Source organism: Malaya genurostris, chromosome 1 (genome assembly GCF_030247185.1).
Source record: "Malaya genurostris strain Urasoe2022 chromosome 1, Malgen_1.1, whole genome shotgun sequence".
NCBI classification, from domain to species: domain Eukaryota; kingdom Metazoa; phylum Arthropoda; class Insecta; order Diptera; family Culicidae; genus Malaya; species Malaya genurostris.
The window spans coordinates 141214521-141235006 of NC_080570.1; the positions used below are offsets into that span (position 1 = coordinate 141214521).

Consider the following 20486-nt stretch of genomic DNA (forward strand, 5'->3'; position numbering starts at 1 on the left):
AATTGTTGTTATTCTACATGAAGTAGAAGTATTGTACAGGTATGTAGTGTTAGTTAAAAAAAAAATAGTGGAAAAACTTCAGAAATTCTGCAGTAAAACTAGTCCAACTCCTCATATTAAGAATGCATCAACAATGGGCCTCTGTTTACCGGGTTTGTTGGACGAGAAAAATGGCATTCGGTTCAACGGTCTGTTTCAAAATCGGCAAACGAAGGCCCCGTGTTGGCCTCCCGTTGAACGATTGATTGGACTTTCATTGGACCAATGATCCAACGTATTGGACCAATGAAGGACCACCGTTGAACGTTTTTTTTCTAAGAGGGCAGGATCACGACAACGTTGATATTGTCGTCGACAAACATTTCACGCGTTTTTTTTAGAACGGCCAATAACCCACCTGTCAACTTCCACTTTTAAAAGAAATTGCAAGCGAGCTATGAAAGATAGAGTATTAAATTTGACACCAGACGAAACAGAACACTTTTCTCTGCTGTTTACTATCATGACTTACTCTCAGCGAGTGCCGAGTCATTCGAGATTACTCTTCAAAGTGAATGTTGATGGATGGCTTAAAAACGTGTGATTTCTTCAACCGAATGAGCAGTTGAAGATTGTCATCGATGATAGAAGAATTTAATTTAGTTTGCGCTTTGGGAACTGAATGATTCCTAGCTTTGATAATGTAATGATTCAAACTATCTATTGCTGTGTCTATGTCCGGAAAAAATTCTTAAATAATTTCATAATCCACATGATTTTCGATGTGAGATCTAGTTGTCAATTAGTCCAACGTATTCTACAGCGATAATATATAAAAAATCTTAATATCTCTGGAAATCTGCCACTGAATTACTCGGTAATAGCTAGAGAGACCGAAGCAGACGACTTTCTTCTAAAAGAATTACTGTATATTGTTGTATTACAGGCGTCATTCCATACACTGAAAGAAAACGCCAGCCACATTTTGAATGAAACTTCATACAATGCGATAAATAACTGAGAATTCCGACTATTGAATGATAGAACAATTTGTATGATCATATGATCAATATTCATATAGTTTCACTTCTTTTATGTGTTGTTTCCATTCAGATGTTATAAAGCTGTCAGTTACTTTTGAAATGTTAGTGAACTGTGTGTTAATCGTCATGAATCAGACTGAATGTATATTACCAATTGTCATTTTAATCTTTCAGAAGAGTTTATTCCTAAAAATAAGTTATGGAACAGTTCGAATAATTTTATGTTGAACAATGAAGGAGTTTTATACACGTTTCTTCGTATCCTCTTCCACTGTTTATATGAATGGCATAAAAATATGGAATTGTATTATAATTGTATATATGTTCTCTTGATTCGAAATTAATTGTTCTATCGTATTCCCGTTACAAGAATCATTCCATGCAAGCAGTATTTTCATTTTGCAATTTTGCATACAGTCGAACACACACGAACTTTTTTCTCCCTAAAGTTTAATGAAGCTCTGATTATCAGGGCGTTTTCTTCACATTATAAAATATTTTTGTCCGTATGTTGCATGACAGCTTCAGATAAGCTTGACAATTTTATAATTGTAAGTATGTCATCTATAATCATACCAAACATTGAATAACTTGTAAGAAAAACCAATAACAGAGTGTAAACAAATGCGTTTATTTTAACCGGAGTTGTTTGAAGTTTTTTTCGATACGTATTGGGGTGGTGATATGAAATTGATTTATCAGTGATTAAGAATTGTGGCAAACCTTGTGTCAGAGTACTTTGGTGAGTATTCATTGAAGTGAGAGTCTTAGAGTTCATGTGGTTATAGTGCCATTTCAACTTTAGACAAACAATTATTGTGGGAAATTTTGTTTTCCTAAGATTGTATGTTGCACCTTGATGTAATAAATTCAAAATCTTCTAGAATCCATATACCAGATAATTGACATTCTATTTGTATCTATCAGTATTTTTTTTTGTTTTAATGAATTTCATGTCAAAGAATTTTCCAACCACATAATATTACATGTTCTTGGACATTAATAATAAGCGCTTTTCGAAGTGTATAGTTTTTTGCTTGACATGACAAAGTACATTGAATTGAAATTTTATTTCACTTGATTCGACCATCTCCATTATTACCAGTGTAGTTCATACAGAACAATTAAATTTTACTGGAAAAGTTTCAATGATACTGTTACAATGAATCTTATTGATTTTTTTCGGTGGTTGAGTAGCATATATGAAAACTTATTAATTTATTATTTTCACTGCCATGACGTGGGAAGGTAAGTTTCTTGAGACATTATCAACTATTCCACCAATTGTCTTTCTGTTATTCCAGTCAGGGGCGAAATACGAAGAAATCTACTTCGAGGCCGCATACAGCCAGCCATTAGAAGTTTATCGATGAATAATACGACCAATGTTGGGACATGTTTTTCAGTTCGAAACTTATTTCATAGAAAATAGCTCACTCGGTAATTCCAGGTGCAATAAGTGTAAGTGGATTTTCATAGATTTGATAATAAATCATTCAATTATTATAAACCGTTCTATCAACAGCAAAAATACGACCAATTTCACGAAGCGAATCAAAACTCTAAAAAACTATCGAAATTGCAAGAGTGTCCAAATGATTAGAAGCAATAGCCTACCTGATGAATCGGGTGATTGCTGATCGGTTCAAAATATGTATATATTTTAACTATAATAACACGTATGTGAAAATAAACCAAATTAAAGTTTGAATAAGTTCAATTTTACTCTTGCTATTTTAAAGAAATTGTTTTCATCTTCAATAATCAGTATTCTTTTTTTGATATAAAATACTTAATTAAATGGAAATATATGTTAAATATTCAAATCTATTAATGGAAAACAAATTGCAGCTTCAACCAGTTCAAAGTTCATTAAAGTAAACCTGTTATTTTTATAACTATTTCAACGAAATAAATTGAAGCTGCCCAAATTATTCGTACAATATTTTACATTATGTGTAAAAAAACTACGTACAAATATTTCCGTTCAGGTATAAAGTTTTCAATAATACAAATGGCGATTATCATTAAATTTTGTTTGGCTTCCTTCGATTCTAATCCGAAAAGACTCTTGCAAATACTCTTAACATATTGTCCCAATGTTTGTGAATCTTAGTATGAATCGAAATTTTTTCCGTCATCTTGGTTGACGAAAATGTGTGGGACATTAATTGTCAAAATTGTTTCATCAAATCTGATCATTTCGACCTTTGTTAGGAACACTTATATATCAATTAATCAATTATGAAAAATGTGAAACCTATTTAGGCATTTTAAAAATTTCTAATTCATACACATTAAATACAATTTCAAAAAAAAATTTTTTTGTATATGAAATGTATCGAAATTGAACTGGAGCAAAATCAGAGCTTTTAAATGTAGATCATTTGCATATTAAATTATTTTCTTTTCTAGCTGCATAAATTCAATCTTAATTTATCCTAATAGCATGCGCATTATAAAGACCACATAATACAAAAACTCAATGAAAACCTTCTTAATATCATCCGACGATTGGTGTAGATTAAATTCATTCGGTTTATGGTATGCGATTATATGTACGAACATCATACGCACTACAAAATGAGTAGTATTTCTATATGGCTGCTGTGATGATTAATTTTGAAACGAAAATCATCTACATTTTGAATTCATTCAATTTATAAGTGTGTGTGCTTCAAACAAATTTTCAATGATATTCATACAAATCAATTTGTTTTTGACAGAGGGAAGATTGAATGGCCGACTTATTAAAACCATCTGAAAATCGTTATGGGGATCGGATGAAGCAAAAACCATTCAGCTTGTGGCCGGTAAATTCTTTCAGTGCAATGGATTTTTTTTAATCAAAGGAAACATTTGAGAGAAAAACAATAAACTTAATCGTTCATAGCTGTCATGACAAACCCCGAGTATAATAGAATAACAAACCGGATGCAGAAAAATATTTTATTTTGTTACAAGAAACAGAAAAAGAACTAGTTTTGGTTCCAAATCCTGAAAAAAGTAGAAGGTAACAAATTTTGATATACACTTGTTATCAATAATCGGAATGGTAAACATACAAATTTGCTACACATTTGATAGTTGCTATCAACGGAAAATATAAAGAAATAACTGAGTTCTAATTATGGGTTATCTTTCAAATTTAATTATGTTAGTTTTTATTCTTACCAAAAAATATTACCGACAAATAAAAACGATAATTTTGTTTTATTTCATTACGAGTGCCGGTTTACTATCACAAACTCTTTTATCTGAAACTTAAAAAAACATTTGAAGATTTATGCTAGTCTCTGAAGTTTTAAAAATTTCCGTATGACTCTTACAATTATTGATTGATATGCTGCTAATATCTGTAGTTATTTGTACTTTTTAGTCGACTTGAGTACGAAACTTACAAATAGAGATGAAATTTAGTATTTCGTTTACCTGCCTTATTGTCATGTTCACACATTGTCTTATTGTATTGTTTATCTTAATGATTCGACATAAGGAGCTGAACTCGTATAGAAATAAATTATTAAAAACACGCTCTGAATTCAATTCCTGTCCTACAATGTATATGTTATCATACTCATCGGTTAGAATATTCTGTATTTGAAAGAAACAATTGTTTAAAAATATGAAAGAATCATCATATTTGAATTTTTCACATGTTAATTTGGTGCAATACCTGATTCCTTTGAAGGAAAACTTACTGTGATATGAAAAATTAGTAGCAACAATATCTTTATCTAGCATTTCTCTGTCTGCAACGAACTTAAATCTTGAATCATATCGCAAACGAGGAAGTTTTAAATTAAATTTTGTTTTTTGAATCGTTCCTTTGGAGGCAATTCATTGATTACCACAAATAAAGGATACATAGGTGTTTTCATTGAACACTCAAACACTTCTACACCATCCGTATTCACTGATAGAGTTATAAATCTTCCGTCTTCATTATCGATAATCTCTTTTGCAACATATCCGTTTCTTATATCACTGAGGTTATATTTTGATATTTCTTTGGAATATTGTTGTATTTCTTCCTCTCCAAAGAAATAATTCAAGTGTGAAGTTTCACCGGTTGAGCTAAGTTCTTCGGACACCTCTGATTCCCCAAACGATGTGTGTTGTGATAAAATCACTCCGTCTCTTTGATTTTGATTTTGCTACTAGGTGTACCGATGCATATTACTTGAGATGCTGTAAAAATAGATTAGCACACATAATCATTATACTTATTTTACAATATTTTGAAAATTTCCTGAACAGTTATTGGAAATCGACTGTATTTTAAATCAAATAGAACGTATGGATCTTCTGTACGTACTAGCATTCTGTTCCCAACTAAGTTCATCCGAAGCAATGTCACTCAATGACAAATTTGGAATCCTCGATGTGTATGGATGACTTTCTACGTCATTGATAACACACATGTTTCGTGTGCGTCTCTGCGGAAGATCAAGATAATCATAAATTAATTGAGTTTTCAGTTCAGCCTTAAGTCACTTTGCTAGATTTTATGAGAAAAATAACTGGTTAACCAGAAGCCTGCTATGTAGAAGAAAGCAACATTTGAAAATATTTTCCGGATAGATATGTTTGACGATTTTGTTTACATATCAATGAATTTATAAATTGTATACGCACGTACACTAAGGTTTTTATTTTCAGGCAAATCACTCAATCAAAGTGTATTGTACATTGTAACTTACACACATATTTTACATATTTCTTGCCGTACCACGGAGAACTGAGAAAATAATGTTTAGGACGACGATTGCGCATGCCAACGAGTAATTGATTGCCTTTATTAGAACTTATTATTACATAGGTGTTCCACAAATGGTAGAAAACGAATATGAATCAGTCCTCTGACGGGTGATCAAGAATCATAATATTTAAGAAATTGGGGTTGGAACCGATTTGTTTACTATAGATGTTCACTACGTTCAAATTAGCTGCAGCGCAGAGATGCCAGGTCAAAATTTCAAATATCTGCAGACAAGGACTGTAAATTTGAAAAAAAAAATCTGCCGTCAGCAAGTATGTCTTGCTGGCAGCATTTTCTCTATAAAGTATGACACGCAAAAATGACTTGGCAAGCAAAAAAAGTCTGTAAATTTGGACGAAAATCTGCGAGAAACTCGATTTTTAAAAGTCTGCACAACAAAAAATGTCTGCAGCACTATACCCGAAATCTGCAGATTTACAGACAAATCTGCAGATCTGGCATCTCTGCTGCAGCGGCATATTCTTGTCAATGAGCTGATATAAATAAATAGTATGAGCCAGGGATGCCATGTCATGTTGTACCAATATCTGTGAAGGTAAAGAAGGCTTTAAATTTTGCTTGCTAAATCGATTTTGCCGAGCTAAAGGTTTCACGATTGTGCACCATCATATAATCTGTTCAAATTGGTGTTAAATAACCAAAATCTGTGTTTACAATTGAGATCTCTGAGCAAATCTGTGAGTCTCATAGAAATCTGTGTCACAATTCGAAAATTTGTGTTGCACAGATTAATCTATGATACTGGCATCTCTGGTGCATGCATATGTCAATTCAGAATACACGCTATCTGAAAATATTCATATAATGAGTAGTTTATTAATTATAGCCAGAGAAAATGAGTTCAGTCAGAATTAAGATATGAATTAGATAAGTTATTTCGATCTTTTTAATGTGTGGATATGTGAGCTAGTTCTGGAAAACTACACGAAAGTGACGTGCTGTTTTATATTATATATTCGCATATATTTCGTTGTTATATTATACAAAATGGTTTATACAGTGCTTCATAACATATGACTTATCTATTAACGTTAGTGAATTAATACACTGAAGATCTTTCGTCGTGAATACGACTTACTTACTATGGGAAGGCCTTTTCAAAATTTAGCCTGTACAAGAATGGGTAGAACTTTATCGCGAATATCTTAACCCAACAACATATGTTTTCTACAAGCTATCGGAAATGTGATCAGGAATTTGTGATAAAATTTGGCAATAGAGTTTTTGAGTTTTGTTTAGTTCTTGAATCGTGGTCCAGTTTTTGAATTCTAAAAATCGGTTCTTTTTAGAACTATTAACATATTTCTAAAGAGCTATACGAAGCTTTCCTACTATGTAAATCTATCATTCCAGTTGGTTCAAGTCCAGAGCTCAATTCCAGTTACAGTATCAATAATTCAGTTCAGTATTGAATCAATTGCTGGACGTTTGCAGAACCAGTTTCCCTTCAACGAAGATCGATTGCGTCATTCAGCTGCAGGTCGTTTGCATTGGAGCAAAATACAACAAAAAGCGGACAACAATGGGGAACATTATGCAAAATCAGCCCTTTCAATGGCTCCAAATGTTATCTAAAGAACTATAAAGATTGTTTCTTTGCAAATCGGAGATTAAAACTATCAGTGTAGTGCAAATCTAGAAAAATTTTATTAGCTTTATGCAATTTTCTAAAGCAAAATTTGCAACAGTGTTGGCTATCGTTTATATCCGAACAGTGTTTAAGATTATAGAGAACTACACAATTTGGCCCTTCTGGATGTCAGAGATTCCGTACAGTATTTTGATAATTTCTGTACTGAAATATGCAAATCCGAAATGGAATAATCGACATCAAAATTCCGTATGTTGCTATTTTTGACTTCGTTTGTTCCACATTATTTAATTGTAAGATAGAAAATATTTGTTGCCAATAACTCAATATTTAGTAGAAATGCACCTTCAATTCTGGAAGTAGTAAAAGTTGCGAAATTCACACAATCAACTAATACTTCGGAAATCCGCATAAAAGCAAATAAAAAATCTCAGTGTGCCTCTTTTTTGCAGAAAATTGCGACACTTCGATTGTGCATATCATATTTTTAACTCCTTTTGGTGGATAACTAATTGTTAGCAAATATTTTTAAAATTCAGAAATTCAAGGAGAAGAGTACATATCACTTAAAATTCTATATATTTAATTTAACGTGCATAATTAAAATTGTCGGAAAAACAACGGTCACGTTTTCCTATCGTGGTCAGTTTATCAACTTGTGCAGCATGAAGAAGAAAAAGACCAGAGTTGTGAAGCAAAATACAAACCTGCGTTTGGAATCGAACCGTGACAACATTGCATTTGTCGCTGAAATAATTCGATCTGAGCAAGAGGTAAAATTATTTAATTATTTCGAAAAACTATCAACTATATATAACCTCACTTTTTCGCAGAATGTTCATCAGCACAATGTTTCAGATGCACCGGAAAGTGCGATTCCCCTCAGGTTTGTAACAAAATTATTGTTGTACGTCTTCGTTATACTAAGTATTGTTCATTTGTACAGAAATTTCCAAGAAAAACGGCCATAGAATCTGATTGTAGTAAACGGTCTCCAAAACAAAAACAAACAGAAAGTCAACATCCTATACCAGCTACCGGCTCCCGATCAAGTGGAGCTCGCTTGCAACAACCTGATTTAAATAGCTCAAAGGAAAGTGTATGTTCACCAAAAAAGAGGTCGAAGTTGGACAAACTATATCTCGATAACCATTCAGAATCTAATAAAGAATGCGAAATGGAAGAACGGAGAACGCAAAATTGTAATATACCTGGCATACCGATGTCTTGCAGAGTACGGCTACAAAAGAAAAGACAAATTTGTTCATGCACACCATGCATTGCAAATCTATAGATCTATTGGGAGAAACGAAGACAAGTAGTAGTTGGAAAACATCCACCGGTAAATTTACTTAAGTGAAAAATAGTTATAGTTTTTTAAGTTTCGTGTAGAATATTTGCAGATTAACAACTCTTCTGTCACTAATAATGCGAAAGTTGTCACAAGAATAGAATCAAAATAAATGGAATCTTCGGATACAGACTTTACGTCATTGGATGATGTCAACGGTGAATATTTCGTTTCTCGTTCTAAATTACCTATATCTAAAACAATTCGAACAATCATTAGAGATACCACAAAGAAAAAAAAATCGTATGCAGTCTATATTGACCCCCTTAAGTAATAGGGTATCTCCAGCAACCAACAGCTTTACAGATTCCTCAACTGACGATATGGCTAACGTTGGCGATTACTCTTCAAAAGGTTATTAAACCCATTTTTTATAGTATCATTGGTTAATTTTCTGATTAATCACTTAATCGATTTCAGGTTGCGTCAATTGTAAGATACTTAGTAAAAAAATTCTAAGTTTAACAAAACGTTTAACAAATAGTGATAGATTTCATTTTCATTAAACTTGTAATGAAAGAACTCTGGCCACAGGGATTTCACGGCAGAACTGTAACTGGTAGAGCATCTAATAATTCTTCAGGTCGATCGATTGATGTCAGCAATGCTAATTCATCAGTTAATATGCCCTTGGCAAACGATAGTTCTGGGAAAGAACCACTTGAGAAAGAAAAGGTCAACTATGTTAAAGGCAAAATTTTTGAAGTGTACATGAGAAAATCATTTATGTTTTTACCTGTTTTAGAACGCCTTTATGAAAGGAAAATACTGACTGGAATGGATCCAACGACTGCTGCACAAGAATCTGCGAGACAATCAGAAAGACATATGGCAAGAGTAATTGCATATTATGCCAAAATGGGACATTTTTGAAGTTGAATTATAACAAATAATATGCGTTGAAATATTACTTTAATAAATGGATTGAAATACAAATTTATATTGTTTGACTTGAAACAAAATTTGACATATTAAACCAAAAACAAAATAAGTTATATTTCTGTTACTGATCATAGCATAAAATAACAAGTTTCTAGCAAAATTTGTTATCACACGCAAATCTGAAATTGTTCCTATTTTGTTACAGATGTATTAACTTTAGTTATTTTTTTGATAAGTTCCATGAGTTTTTTGTTATCAGTTATGTTATTTAAGCAACTAACGGATCCTCAATTATAACAAACTGTGTTACTGAAACAAAGTAGCAAAACATGTTATTATTTTGCTACTTTATTTTGCTCGGGACATCATTAAAGACATCGGTTGTGACATCGCGCTAACGCCTAAAACTTTTGTACACGGTGACTTAAAAGCACTCGAATGGAGCAGGAAATTGCTATTATCAAAACATATGAGCTCACATAATCTAATAGCGGCTAGAGTATTGCTGCGAACGGGGTAGCGAACCCTACAACATCTAAAAAGGCATGCGTTAAGAAAATTTGCCACATGAATGATTAGTGTTGCCGCTCCTTCTTATTAAATTCAACCGCATTGGAGGCTTTTTTGTATCCCCTAACCTAATGACATGATTTCAACCACCAATTCCGACTTAAGTTGACCATCTGTCAATCTCACACTTCGCTTGAAAACGAGCCTAATGCACTCAGTTTGAAGAGCCAGCCTACTTCGAAGGTGACGAGATCGCAAAAAAAAAAACAGAAAAATGACTGCACCGTGGCTAATTTGATTGCCGTCATTAGGTCTCAAATCGGACACTCTCGAAGTTGCGGTTTTGCATCAATGACAGAAGTATCGGCAAAAATATGCACATATGTGAGTGATTGCACCAGGCGGCAGTTTTGCAGCTCTGGGCCCCCTTCATCGCAAGTGATACGGCGCAGTCGTTAATTAACCACGGTGGAACTTCTTCCACACATTTGAAATGAAATGCTTGATCTCGCGAATTTAACGTCACTGGGGCTCATACCGAGGTTGCAGTGCTGGCTGTCACCCCACCGGCCGACCACGGATTGCGCCGATGCCGGTCAAATGCTTCAAATTGTTCAAATACTGTCACATAGCAAAGCAAGCTAACCGTGCCGTTGCAAACTCCGAAGAAAAAAAAACTGCCTTGATCTGTTCGTTTTCGGTCGCCGTTTTCTGTTAAATAATTCATTTCTAAGAAGAGTAAAAAAAAAGACTTGCACTGTTTATGTCTCCTTCACACGCATGTGGGCCCTGCGCAGTGAGCCTGGGCTCTCCGGTTGAAGTGACTTGCATTGCAAAGTGGCCGAACGAAACGAATGAACAGTGGGACGGACGGACGGACGGAGGAGAGCGAAAAAAAAACGGTATTGAGAGGTAGACGTGGCTATCATAATTATGAAATATGTGATTCGTATGTCGTCTATCCGCCACAGCTACCCTCGGCTGAGCACCGACGAACGTAGATCGACCAACGTGAAAAAAATCCGTTGCCAACACCGGGACGGATCGTTCCGTGAGTTTGGAAATTGGCCCATATTTTGTAGCACATAAATATGACAGCTGTATAAAATGTGAACACATGAATGTCACTTTAAAAGATACTAACAGAGCAGAGAAAGATTAGATAAAAGAAGTGGAGGGCTGCTAGTTCTCCCATTTCTCGATAGAGGGATTTGGAGCTCAAAACCCAAATGAAATCGATATCTATTACATTGAATTCAAACTGTATTAGAAGCTCTTTTAGCATATATTTGAAGCATATCCTTCCGTACTTTTCAATTCTTTTTAAAACAATGTATTCTGTTCTCTCTAATCTCCCGTGTTTTGCAGAACGACGCACCATTGCGGCAACCGCATAGCAACCATACCATGGTGTAAACACATTGAAATGTTGTCAATTTACGATCGTCCGTATCGGCAATCGAAAGTCCTTTAAACGCTTTAACAGTCCTGTTACGTGACAGATAGTCGTAATTAAAAATAGATTGGAACCGGTGTGGTTTATGACAACCATATAAGCGGTTGTCGGGCAACACGACGGCTCGGACTGTTGTTCGCACACCGATCACACTGGGGCCGAATCTAACCTCCTCATCGGCGACGACTCGCGTGTGAGACACCCCCCTGGACCGAGGAGGCGGGAATGCAAACAGCGAACGCAGCAATCGCAGTAAGCCACGAACGGTTCGATTATCGAGTGTGTTGCCTTTTATTTTCAATAAATACGGTGAGAGTAATCACGTACAATAAGTTGCGTTTAAGCACGCAAATTACTCGAATCGATTTTAACTTAATTGGAACTTGGCGGGCGGGTTATCGACTCGAACAGTATTTTCCTGTCGGATTCCATGTATTTTGTGGCCTTCAGATACTACGTCAATGGGTTACAAAGAAACTGATTCTCGTGAAAATTTCAGTAATGACAGTACAGGGATTAATCGACTAACGACCAATACTTCATTAAATCATTTTGAAGTCAATTCATGCGGTTTTCGACGAGTAATGAAATTTTTAGCAACACAGAGAACCCGATTAACAACGACGCATTTTAACCCAACATTATTTAAGCATTAAAAGTGGGCGTAAACAAATTGATTAAATGCAACAGAGTAAACTAAGTTTTTATAATGCTACTATTTAGCTGAAAAGGGCGGTTATTAGACTCTTCCCAGTAAATTCAAACATCGGACGTATCGTGCACGAAAGCTACTACAATTGAAACAACAAAAATGTCCGATACTCTTTATTAACTTATCGGGAAGACGTCGGCTCGAAAATGCCTTGTTTGGTATCACTTCGTTCTTTCGCTCTAGCGATACATAATGAAAGCGTAAAGCTTTTTCAGGTTGACGCGGTTAATGGAAATGGTGCAGAATTGTCCGATGACAACGCGCTGGAGGCGCCACGATCGGGCAGATACTGTACTCAATCGGTGCGACAATCGGGCCTTGTACGCGGCGGGCAGATTTCCCCCCAGACGGCTGGTTATGTCTGCCAGAATTCCGGCAAAAGTCTGGTAACAATGCAACAACCGTTTCCGGCAGAGAATTTCGCCTAGCGGTTCTTAACGGCTCTGTTTGTGTCGGATTCTTGCCATACAAGATTGGCAGAACCGTTTTGAATCGGTTCTACATTTTTAGCGTCTTGGTTTTATTTTTTCAATAAAAAATACATATGAAAGGCAATAAGTTATTGCCCTTCATATATACTAATTATGGAAAATGTTATTGCCAATAACATTGCTTTCTCACTACCAAACATACCCATAATTTGATCTCATTTATCTCGTCTTAAGATACGTTTTGTTATGGAAATGCGGGATTGACGAATATCAAAGGAAGTCGAATAAAAAAAGAAAAAAGAAGGAAGAGAGAAATAAACAAGACAAGTACGGCGAGATAATGACGCAATTTCGCCTGGACAATTTTGACAGCAGCCGGAATGCAGCCAGTCTTCTAACGTTTGCCAGAATTCCTCACAAGCGGGTAGTTCTTCACTACACTGTAAATACGTTTTATATTTCTAGGCACACTAAGAAATCAATTACGCTTCATTTGTGCTTTTAAAATTTAATGCATAATTTTAAAGTTTGTCGTCAAGTGCGAGTGTCATTATTTCTAAATCTTATGTATAAGCATGTTGATATCGAATGATTCGAACATAAGACTAAAGTGTGCAACTTTATGACATAAGTCATTGTCAAAACATGTTAGTCACCATAGTGATGTATATATGTCATATCCATAATATTTATTTTCTCCGACAATTACGGCAATATTAAGTGCCAAAAATAAAATAAAAAAGTTTTGAACAAAATAACTGCAAGAAACTTCGTGACCTCAAGTTTTCCATCAAATGTTATAGAAATGTTTTACACAATAGTACATTTATAAAATTGCCGGTGAATTTTAATGAAAAAAAAATTCAGCATGTGATTGCCTTTGATTGGTTTTCTCATCTAAACTCTGTTTATGAAACGAAAACGGGCGATAAAAATTATGATCATATCCCGGCAATCGGAAGAGAAAATAAACAAAGGAAAACTTTTGAACAAAAAAAAAACACGAGATATTTTTTCATTCTAATTTGCATGATTCAAATAATGTTTGTGTTTTCAGGTAATGAAATTGTAGAAGGCCAAATTCGCTCTATCAATTCATGGGATTTGTGTCTAACAACAATGGTGATAGTTATCGTTTTACAATATTTAGAATATAAAACTATATCGCATAACTTCAATACAATCAAGTATGTTTAGCAATTTATTTTTATGACATTTCAATAACAAGTTTTTATGCATTTAATATGAAAAAGTATTCTACATGAGAATAAGTGAAAAGTCAGCTAAAAATTAAGTATTTCGGACAGTTTATATGCATTGGTATGACAACCTCATTTCATGTGTCAAGCCAATTGAATGTTAAGTGGCATATTAATAGAATCAATCTTCGGTTTGCTAGATGGAATGAAAGAGTATTATTTATATGTTTCAATGTGATTTCATTTGAAAAAGATTTCAAGTGATTTACATTTGCAATTTAAGTATCCAATCCAATGCGGCAAAATTAAGTGTAGAACACTTTTATCCAACGTGTCGAATGTAATCAGTGTAATCTTCGGCACACTCACACTATACACTGATAAAAATCGACTCGTTGGACCAAAGTGTTTTACTCTTATTTTCGCCGTATTTGTCTCGACGCTTTAATCGCAAGTGTAAGTCTCTTCAAATGAAATCATATTGAAACCAACAGCAGACAAATTCCGAATGTATAACTTTTAGTATTCAATTTGCATGACACTTGCAGCCGAATTATCATGCAAGTGTATACGAACTGATGTAAAAGCTTAGACTTTATCAGAATGCATTTTCGTATGAGGTGCAAGAAATTTGAAATTGAAATTTACATTATAGTTTATTTACATTATATAATTTTATGATATTGATGTCTTTCCGTTTTCACTGACCTACACCCCTATTGGCACATTGTCGTGAAGCTGATTTACCAGTAGCGACACCTGCCAATGCTGAATGGAACCAAGAAAAGGAGGACTCTTTCGGAAATTTTCATATCGGCAGTAGTGATTTGCAACATTTTTATCGTTTACTCAATAGTACAAATACAAGGTGAGATGAAAAAACTGCAACCAACTTCAGACTGCTGTCATTTCTAAACCGCTCGTCCCACAGCTGTCAGATTTATTCTAGTGACAGCTCATTATATTATTTACAAGCGCACAAAAGCATTTTGGTGGGAATTTTTCAGAAAAAAAGTTATTTGTGATGGAATTCAAGTGTGATAGTGTGATTGCTTTGCATTTGGCTGGAAAACCACAAGTGGCTATCGTTAGAGCCCTCCACCATTTAAAAGTGAATAAATCTTTTGTGTCTCGTACCATCGCTCGTTACCGTGGTACTGGTAGCGTAGCCCGACGTCAAGGAAGTGGACGAAAAAAAACAGCAACATCGGCAGAAATGGTTCGAAAAGTGAAGAAGCGAATTGAACGAAATCCGCGTCGCAGTGGCCGAAAAATGGCTCGTGAGCTGAACATATCGCAATATGCCATTCGGCAAATATTGAAAAATGAGCTTGGACTAAAGCCATTGAAGTTCCAAAAAGTGCAAGATCTTACTGATGCGCAAAAAAAAGTTAGACTCGAAAAAGCTAAAGAGTTGCTTCGCTTGGCCGAAAGTGGTGAACTGCCGAATTTGGTTTTCTCCGATGAGAAACCATTCGTTATCCAGCAGTTTGTAAACAAACAAAATGATCGTGTTTACTTGCCAGAGAGGTCAGCTGAAAATTTGCAACTTCGGTTGGCCACCAGAACTCAAAAGCCGGCTATATAAGCTATAGAAGTACAGAATCACAGAAAATCGACTTCAAAGTGATTACTACTACTTTTTTTTAGTGTAAACTACGATTAAATATGGAAAATCTTCAGAAATGTGTGAAATTGGGTAAGGTTAGGTTTTTTTCGGATCAACATTTTTTAAACAGAAACCAGTGTAATGTTGATTTCTCGAGTACTAGAATGTATAGCGATCGAGTACTATTTATTTTGGATACTTTATTTGTTATTTCCAGGCATTTGAAAAATGGTATCAAACCAAGTTTAATGCACTATTCTAAATAAACGGTAGATTTCGCACAATGAACTAAGATCAACATTACCACCTCAGAGTAAAAACATTTTCTTCAACTCCTACTACGATTTTTCAAATGAATTTGCCCGTTTTCATAAGAAATCGTTGAAAAGATGAAGTATTTACAAATTTTCCTACCGATTTGACAGCTCTTGCTGAAAATATCATCTCTAAACAAGCAGCGCCTCTACATTTCAGTTTTGCGACAATATACCAATACCTTGAAAGAATTGGACGGTTTTGTTTATGAATCCAAAATTCCATTAGCCATTGCATTCGAATTTTTTTGTTTTTATATGCTTGACATTTAGCATTACCGCAATTGTCCAGGAATATATGAGTTACTGAGAAAACATATATACATCAATACAGCACTTCAAACTGACATTGATCTATGTCATAAAGCTACACACTTGAGATCTATGTTCGAAGCATTTGATAATAGCATGTCTACACTTAAGATTAAAATGTGTTGAGATATGATGAAGTCATTTGACGACACACTTTACATTTATGCGCTAATTTTTGGAAGCACAATTGAAGCGTACTTGATATCCTAGTGAGTCTAGAACTTGAAATGTATTTAGAGAAACACATCTTAAAAAGGGTCGATTTTTAGCAGTGTAGTATTAGCCACACTATCACATTCACAATACCCTGTGAATATTGTCGATTATTGAAGACATATACGCAATGAAAACTAACACAATGCCAAGAAAACAGTTAAAAAATCATGAAACTGTTTTTGAAAATCTATAGCATATTATAGAACTGATTTTTGCTTGGTTCATACGTCCATAGCTTACGAAACTATTAATGTTTTTTTCCAAACTGTATGATTATATGTCTTAAATGGTTTTTCATCAGTGTAATATTGAACCCCCAACAACCTTTATTTTCGGCTCGCACATGTTTTCATTTCATATATTATGAATAGATCTGTGCACACTGCATCAGTGTGGGTAGCAGGGTCGTCAAATTGCTCATTGGAAGAAAAGACTCGAAACACCTCAAAATCAAGTTAAACAGCTGATTCAAATGGTATATAACACCATGGGTCTCAAAGGCTCCTTTCGTAAGTTAGTTTTCCAACAATTCAAATAAATTTCTAATACCTTTCTATTGAGAACGGCAAAAGTGAAAACAAATTAAATTTTCAGTTGTCCACACAGTACTTGATTTGCAATTTCCTGTAACAGAACCCGAACCCTACCGATCAAACATACCCGCTCCCAACCCAAACTCGAGAATAAATTTCCATCTGAACCCGAACCCGATCCGTACCCGCTAAAAATAAAAATCTTTACCCGTAACCGACTGGAACCCGAAAAAACTTTGGTAGTCGGGTTCAAATATCCGAAACCCGACAAAATTTTTGTACCCGAACCCGACTCGTATCCGTTTAAAATGAAAAAAAAATCGTTACCCGTACCCGACAAACTATTTTTTTCTGTTTTCGTCCGGTACGGATTTCGGGTATTTTTACCCAAAACCCGACCCGATCTCTAGTGAATAGGCCTACTATGTCAGTTGCTATATCACACGCTTAGTTGCTTCTATTAGGTTCTGATTGAGTAATTGGTCGAATTGATTCACTAAAGTTGTAGCGAACTAGAAAAAAAAACTAGTCTCCCAAGCGCAATATCTGACAACCCTTTGACAAGACGTTTCCATTCAATTTATATCAGCTGGGCTCATTATGCAATGATCTCTCTTCCCTCAGGTATGAGTCAAAAAACCTGTTCATCCATCATGACGAAAAAATGAACGATGCGAATAAAGAGGAATGAAAACATTGCTCAATCATGCCAAGAATCGAGAACGCGATTTTTTTTGTCGTGCTCATTGCACTTAGTACCTAGACATTTACAATTTTCCTCGCGTTAATGACTTAATCAAGTCATCTGCGTGTGAAAATCAAATTAAAAACGTGTCATAGAACCAGATTGCGTGGCATTGACTCATGCCCCCATACACGACTGTTGATAGTTGAAGACAAGAGGAAATGGGTTTCTTTACACTTCGAATATTTTCTGTACAAGTAATTCAACCAACCATAGACACGTTTGATATCTGTAACGGTTTCCGTACGACTCTGTCAAGTGTGTTTACTTTTTTTATCTGTTCAATTTCAGTTCAAACGCAAACTGGAAATACAAAGTAAAACGTTTCCGGCCAATTGGTTGCTAACACTAGGGATTATCATCAAGTGGTCGTCACATGAGCACTGACAAGTGTCAGTACGGAGTATAATGGCATTAATTACGTCATTTATCGCACTCCCATCATCATTACAAGCCAGAATCACTCCTCGGTAATTACAAACACCTCATGCAAGGAACCCTATATGGGAAACATCGAAGGGACATTCACCTAAAATACCGAAAGTTCCTCGCTGCCATCATCATCAACGAATCGATCGGTGGCATTTCGCAGTTATGGCGCTGTTACTCGCAGTGCGCCCAGTAATTACCCGGTTCGTCGCCTGCCGGGCGTTCGCTCGTTTGAGTCTTTTGTTGTTGAGGTCCCAACCAACTGAACGCAAAACAGCCTAGCGTCAAAGTGTCAACCATTTTGACTGTCACTTCACGTTCCTGTGCCAATTTCGATCTGCAACTGATCATGTCGAACCGATCGGTATCAAATTACTTTACATATTGTGATTTTTTTTTCTTCGATCGACGTTCAGACTGGTGGAACTACGGGTGGTATGCAGTTGTTGTTGTTGTTGTTGTTTGCATGTATAAAATCAAAACCCTTGTGAATCGTACTGGCCTGCTGCGATTCAATTTGCGAATGCATCTCAGCCACCCTCCTCGCATGCATCGTTTCGTTCACCAAATAGCTCACGCTCTACGAATATGCAAAATACCATCCCAGGACCCGTCGATTCCAATCAATATCCTCCGAATAGAACGCAATGGTGGTGGACCTCTCCGGTGTATTATTCGGTGGTGCAGTTCGCAATCACCACCGACCCGACCCGGTGCTCAAATTAATTGAACAAATTATTACCGCCGAACGCCGGTTTCCGTCACAGGAATGGCCACCTGGTGCGCCAAAGGTGACAAACAGTACCGCCACGTTGCCGTCAGCGTGCGAATTGCTATATGAGCGTCAATTTGTAGAACAATTTGTTCGACATTCTCAACCGGTTGGGTTCCGAGTTCCATAAAGATTACGAGTTGATTACCGAGATTGCCTCAAGCACCACTAGCTAGCCAGCAGCACCAGCAGAATCATCGCCATCAGGGAGTGTTGAGTTGATTGAGTAATTTCGGTTGTATTGCAGTTTCCTGGTTGCACATTTTTTCGTGGTCAAGTTTCGAGTTTGATCAAAATCTCCTCCAGAGCTGCTGGAGGTATGTGTGTGCAATGTCTGTACCGCTAGCAAAGCACTGTGATCCACAATTGCTTTAATCGCGTGAACCATTTACACATCAGTTAGGGGCGCCATGTCGCGTAAAGTTGTACAATGATGTACAGCAAAAACGGAAAATAGAGACAGCTAATATGAGTTATGTGTATTATTTGCAAATATAATGATATAATAATAGTAACAATAATAAGGCAATGTGCCCTGTACCCGAAGCCAAAGCCGCAGCTGTGACTGAGCAGGACACTGACGGGCCAATAGAGCTGAACCACGAGGGCAGAAAATGAAAAGTGAACAAAAAAAGGCGAGACATATAGCATAATTTGTTTGATCTTCAAGCAGACACAATATTTCATGTACGTCACGTTGTGGTTGGCTTGGTGCGTTGCACTTTTCCACTCTTTGCTCAGGAAACGACGGCACCGAATGTGGTTTCGCGAAAGTACACTCTTAGAAATAAAAAAAAGTACTCTAGAAAAACTTGGACTTTGATCTTGCTGATTGTAGTCCAAATTTTTTCTCTCCAACTTAATTTCACTACACGTAAAGTTAAAACTAGCGTTTATTTGACTTCTTTTTACTTAATTTTGGGTTCTTTTGCATCTTTTCTTTTATTCGTTCCTTGAATTGTTGTTAAAATACAAAGAGCAAAATCACCCAACAGCGAGAGTTTCGTTCAATTAGCTAAAATTAAGTATTTTTTTGCACGTGCCTTACGGAAACTACCTAGAGCCACTTTACCTAATATTAGGTTATAGAACGGAACCCCCAAATTGGGTGGAATGTACTTAAAATTAGGTTGTTTTGCGGTTCCGTGTACTTTTAGTTATTCCTGTACCCAGAGATGCCATTTATACAGATTAATCTATATTATACAGATTTTTATATACGCATACAGATTGGTACAGATTTTCTAAATTTAATACGGATTTCATTAGAAGCAAAAAAAAAAGCTTTTTCGTATGAGCAAACTATTAGTATTTGAGTGCAGTGACAAGAAGCAAAGTCTTGGGATTTAATTCCTTTTGTGGAATTTGACCTTTCTGTTCCAACAGACAGATGGAAAGAATTATTATTATAATAATGTACAATTCTACAGCCATAATGTATTGGACTAACATATTTGAACATCATTTTATTGTTGATATTTAATTTTATTAGAGAATACAGATAATACAGATTTTTATACAGAATACTACAGATTTCCTATGAAAAAATCTGGCATCTCTGACTGTACCCTACTTCTACGCGGCGGGCAGATTCCCCCCCCCCCCCCCCCCCCAGACGG

General features: G+C 35.6%; 1 long non-coding RNA gene across 1 annotated transcript; it reads left to right on the plus strand.

The window, feature by feature from the left end:
- The first annotated feature begins 8017 nt into the window (after positions 1-8017).
- LOC131425348 (uncharacterized) lies at positions 8018-9636 on the plus strand. Its single transcript, XR_009228980.1, has 4 exons — positions 8018-8169; positions 8230-8282; positions 8343-9101; positions 9168-9636. It is a non-coding gene; the product is annotated as an uncharacterized LOC131425348 (long non-coding RNA).
- The last annotated feature ends 10850 nt before the right edge of the window (positions 9637-20486 follow it).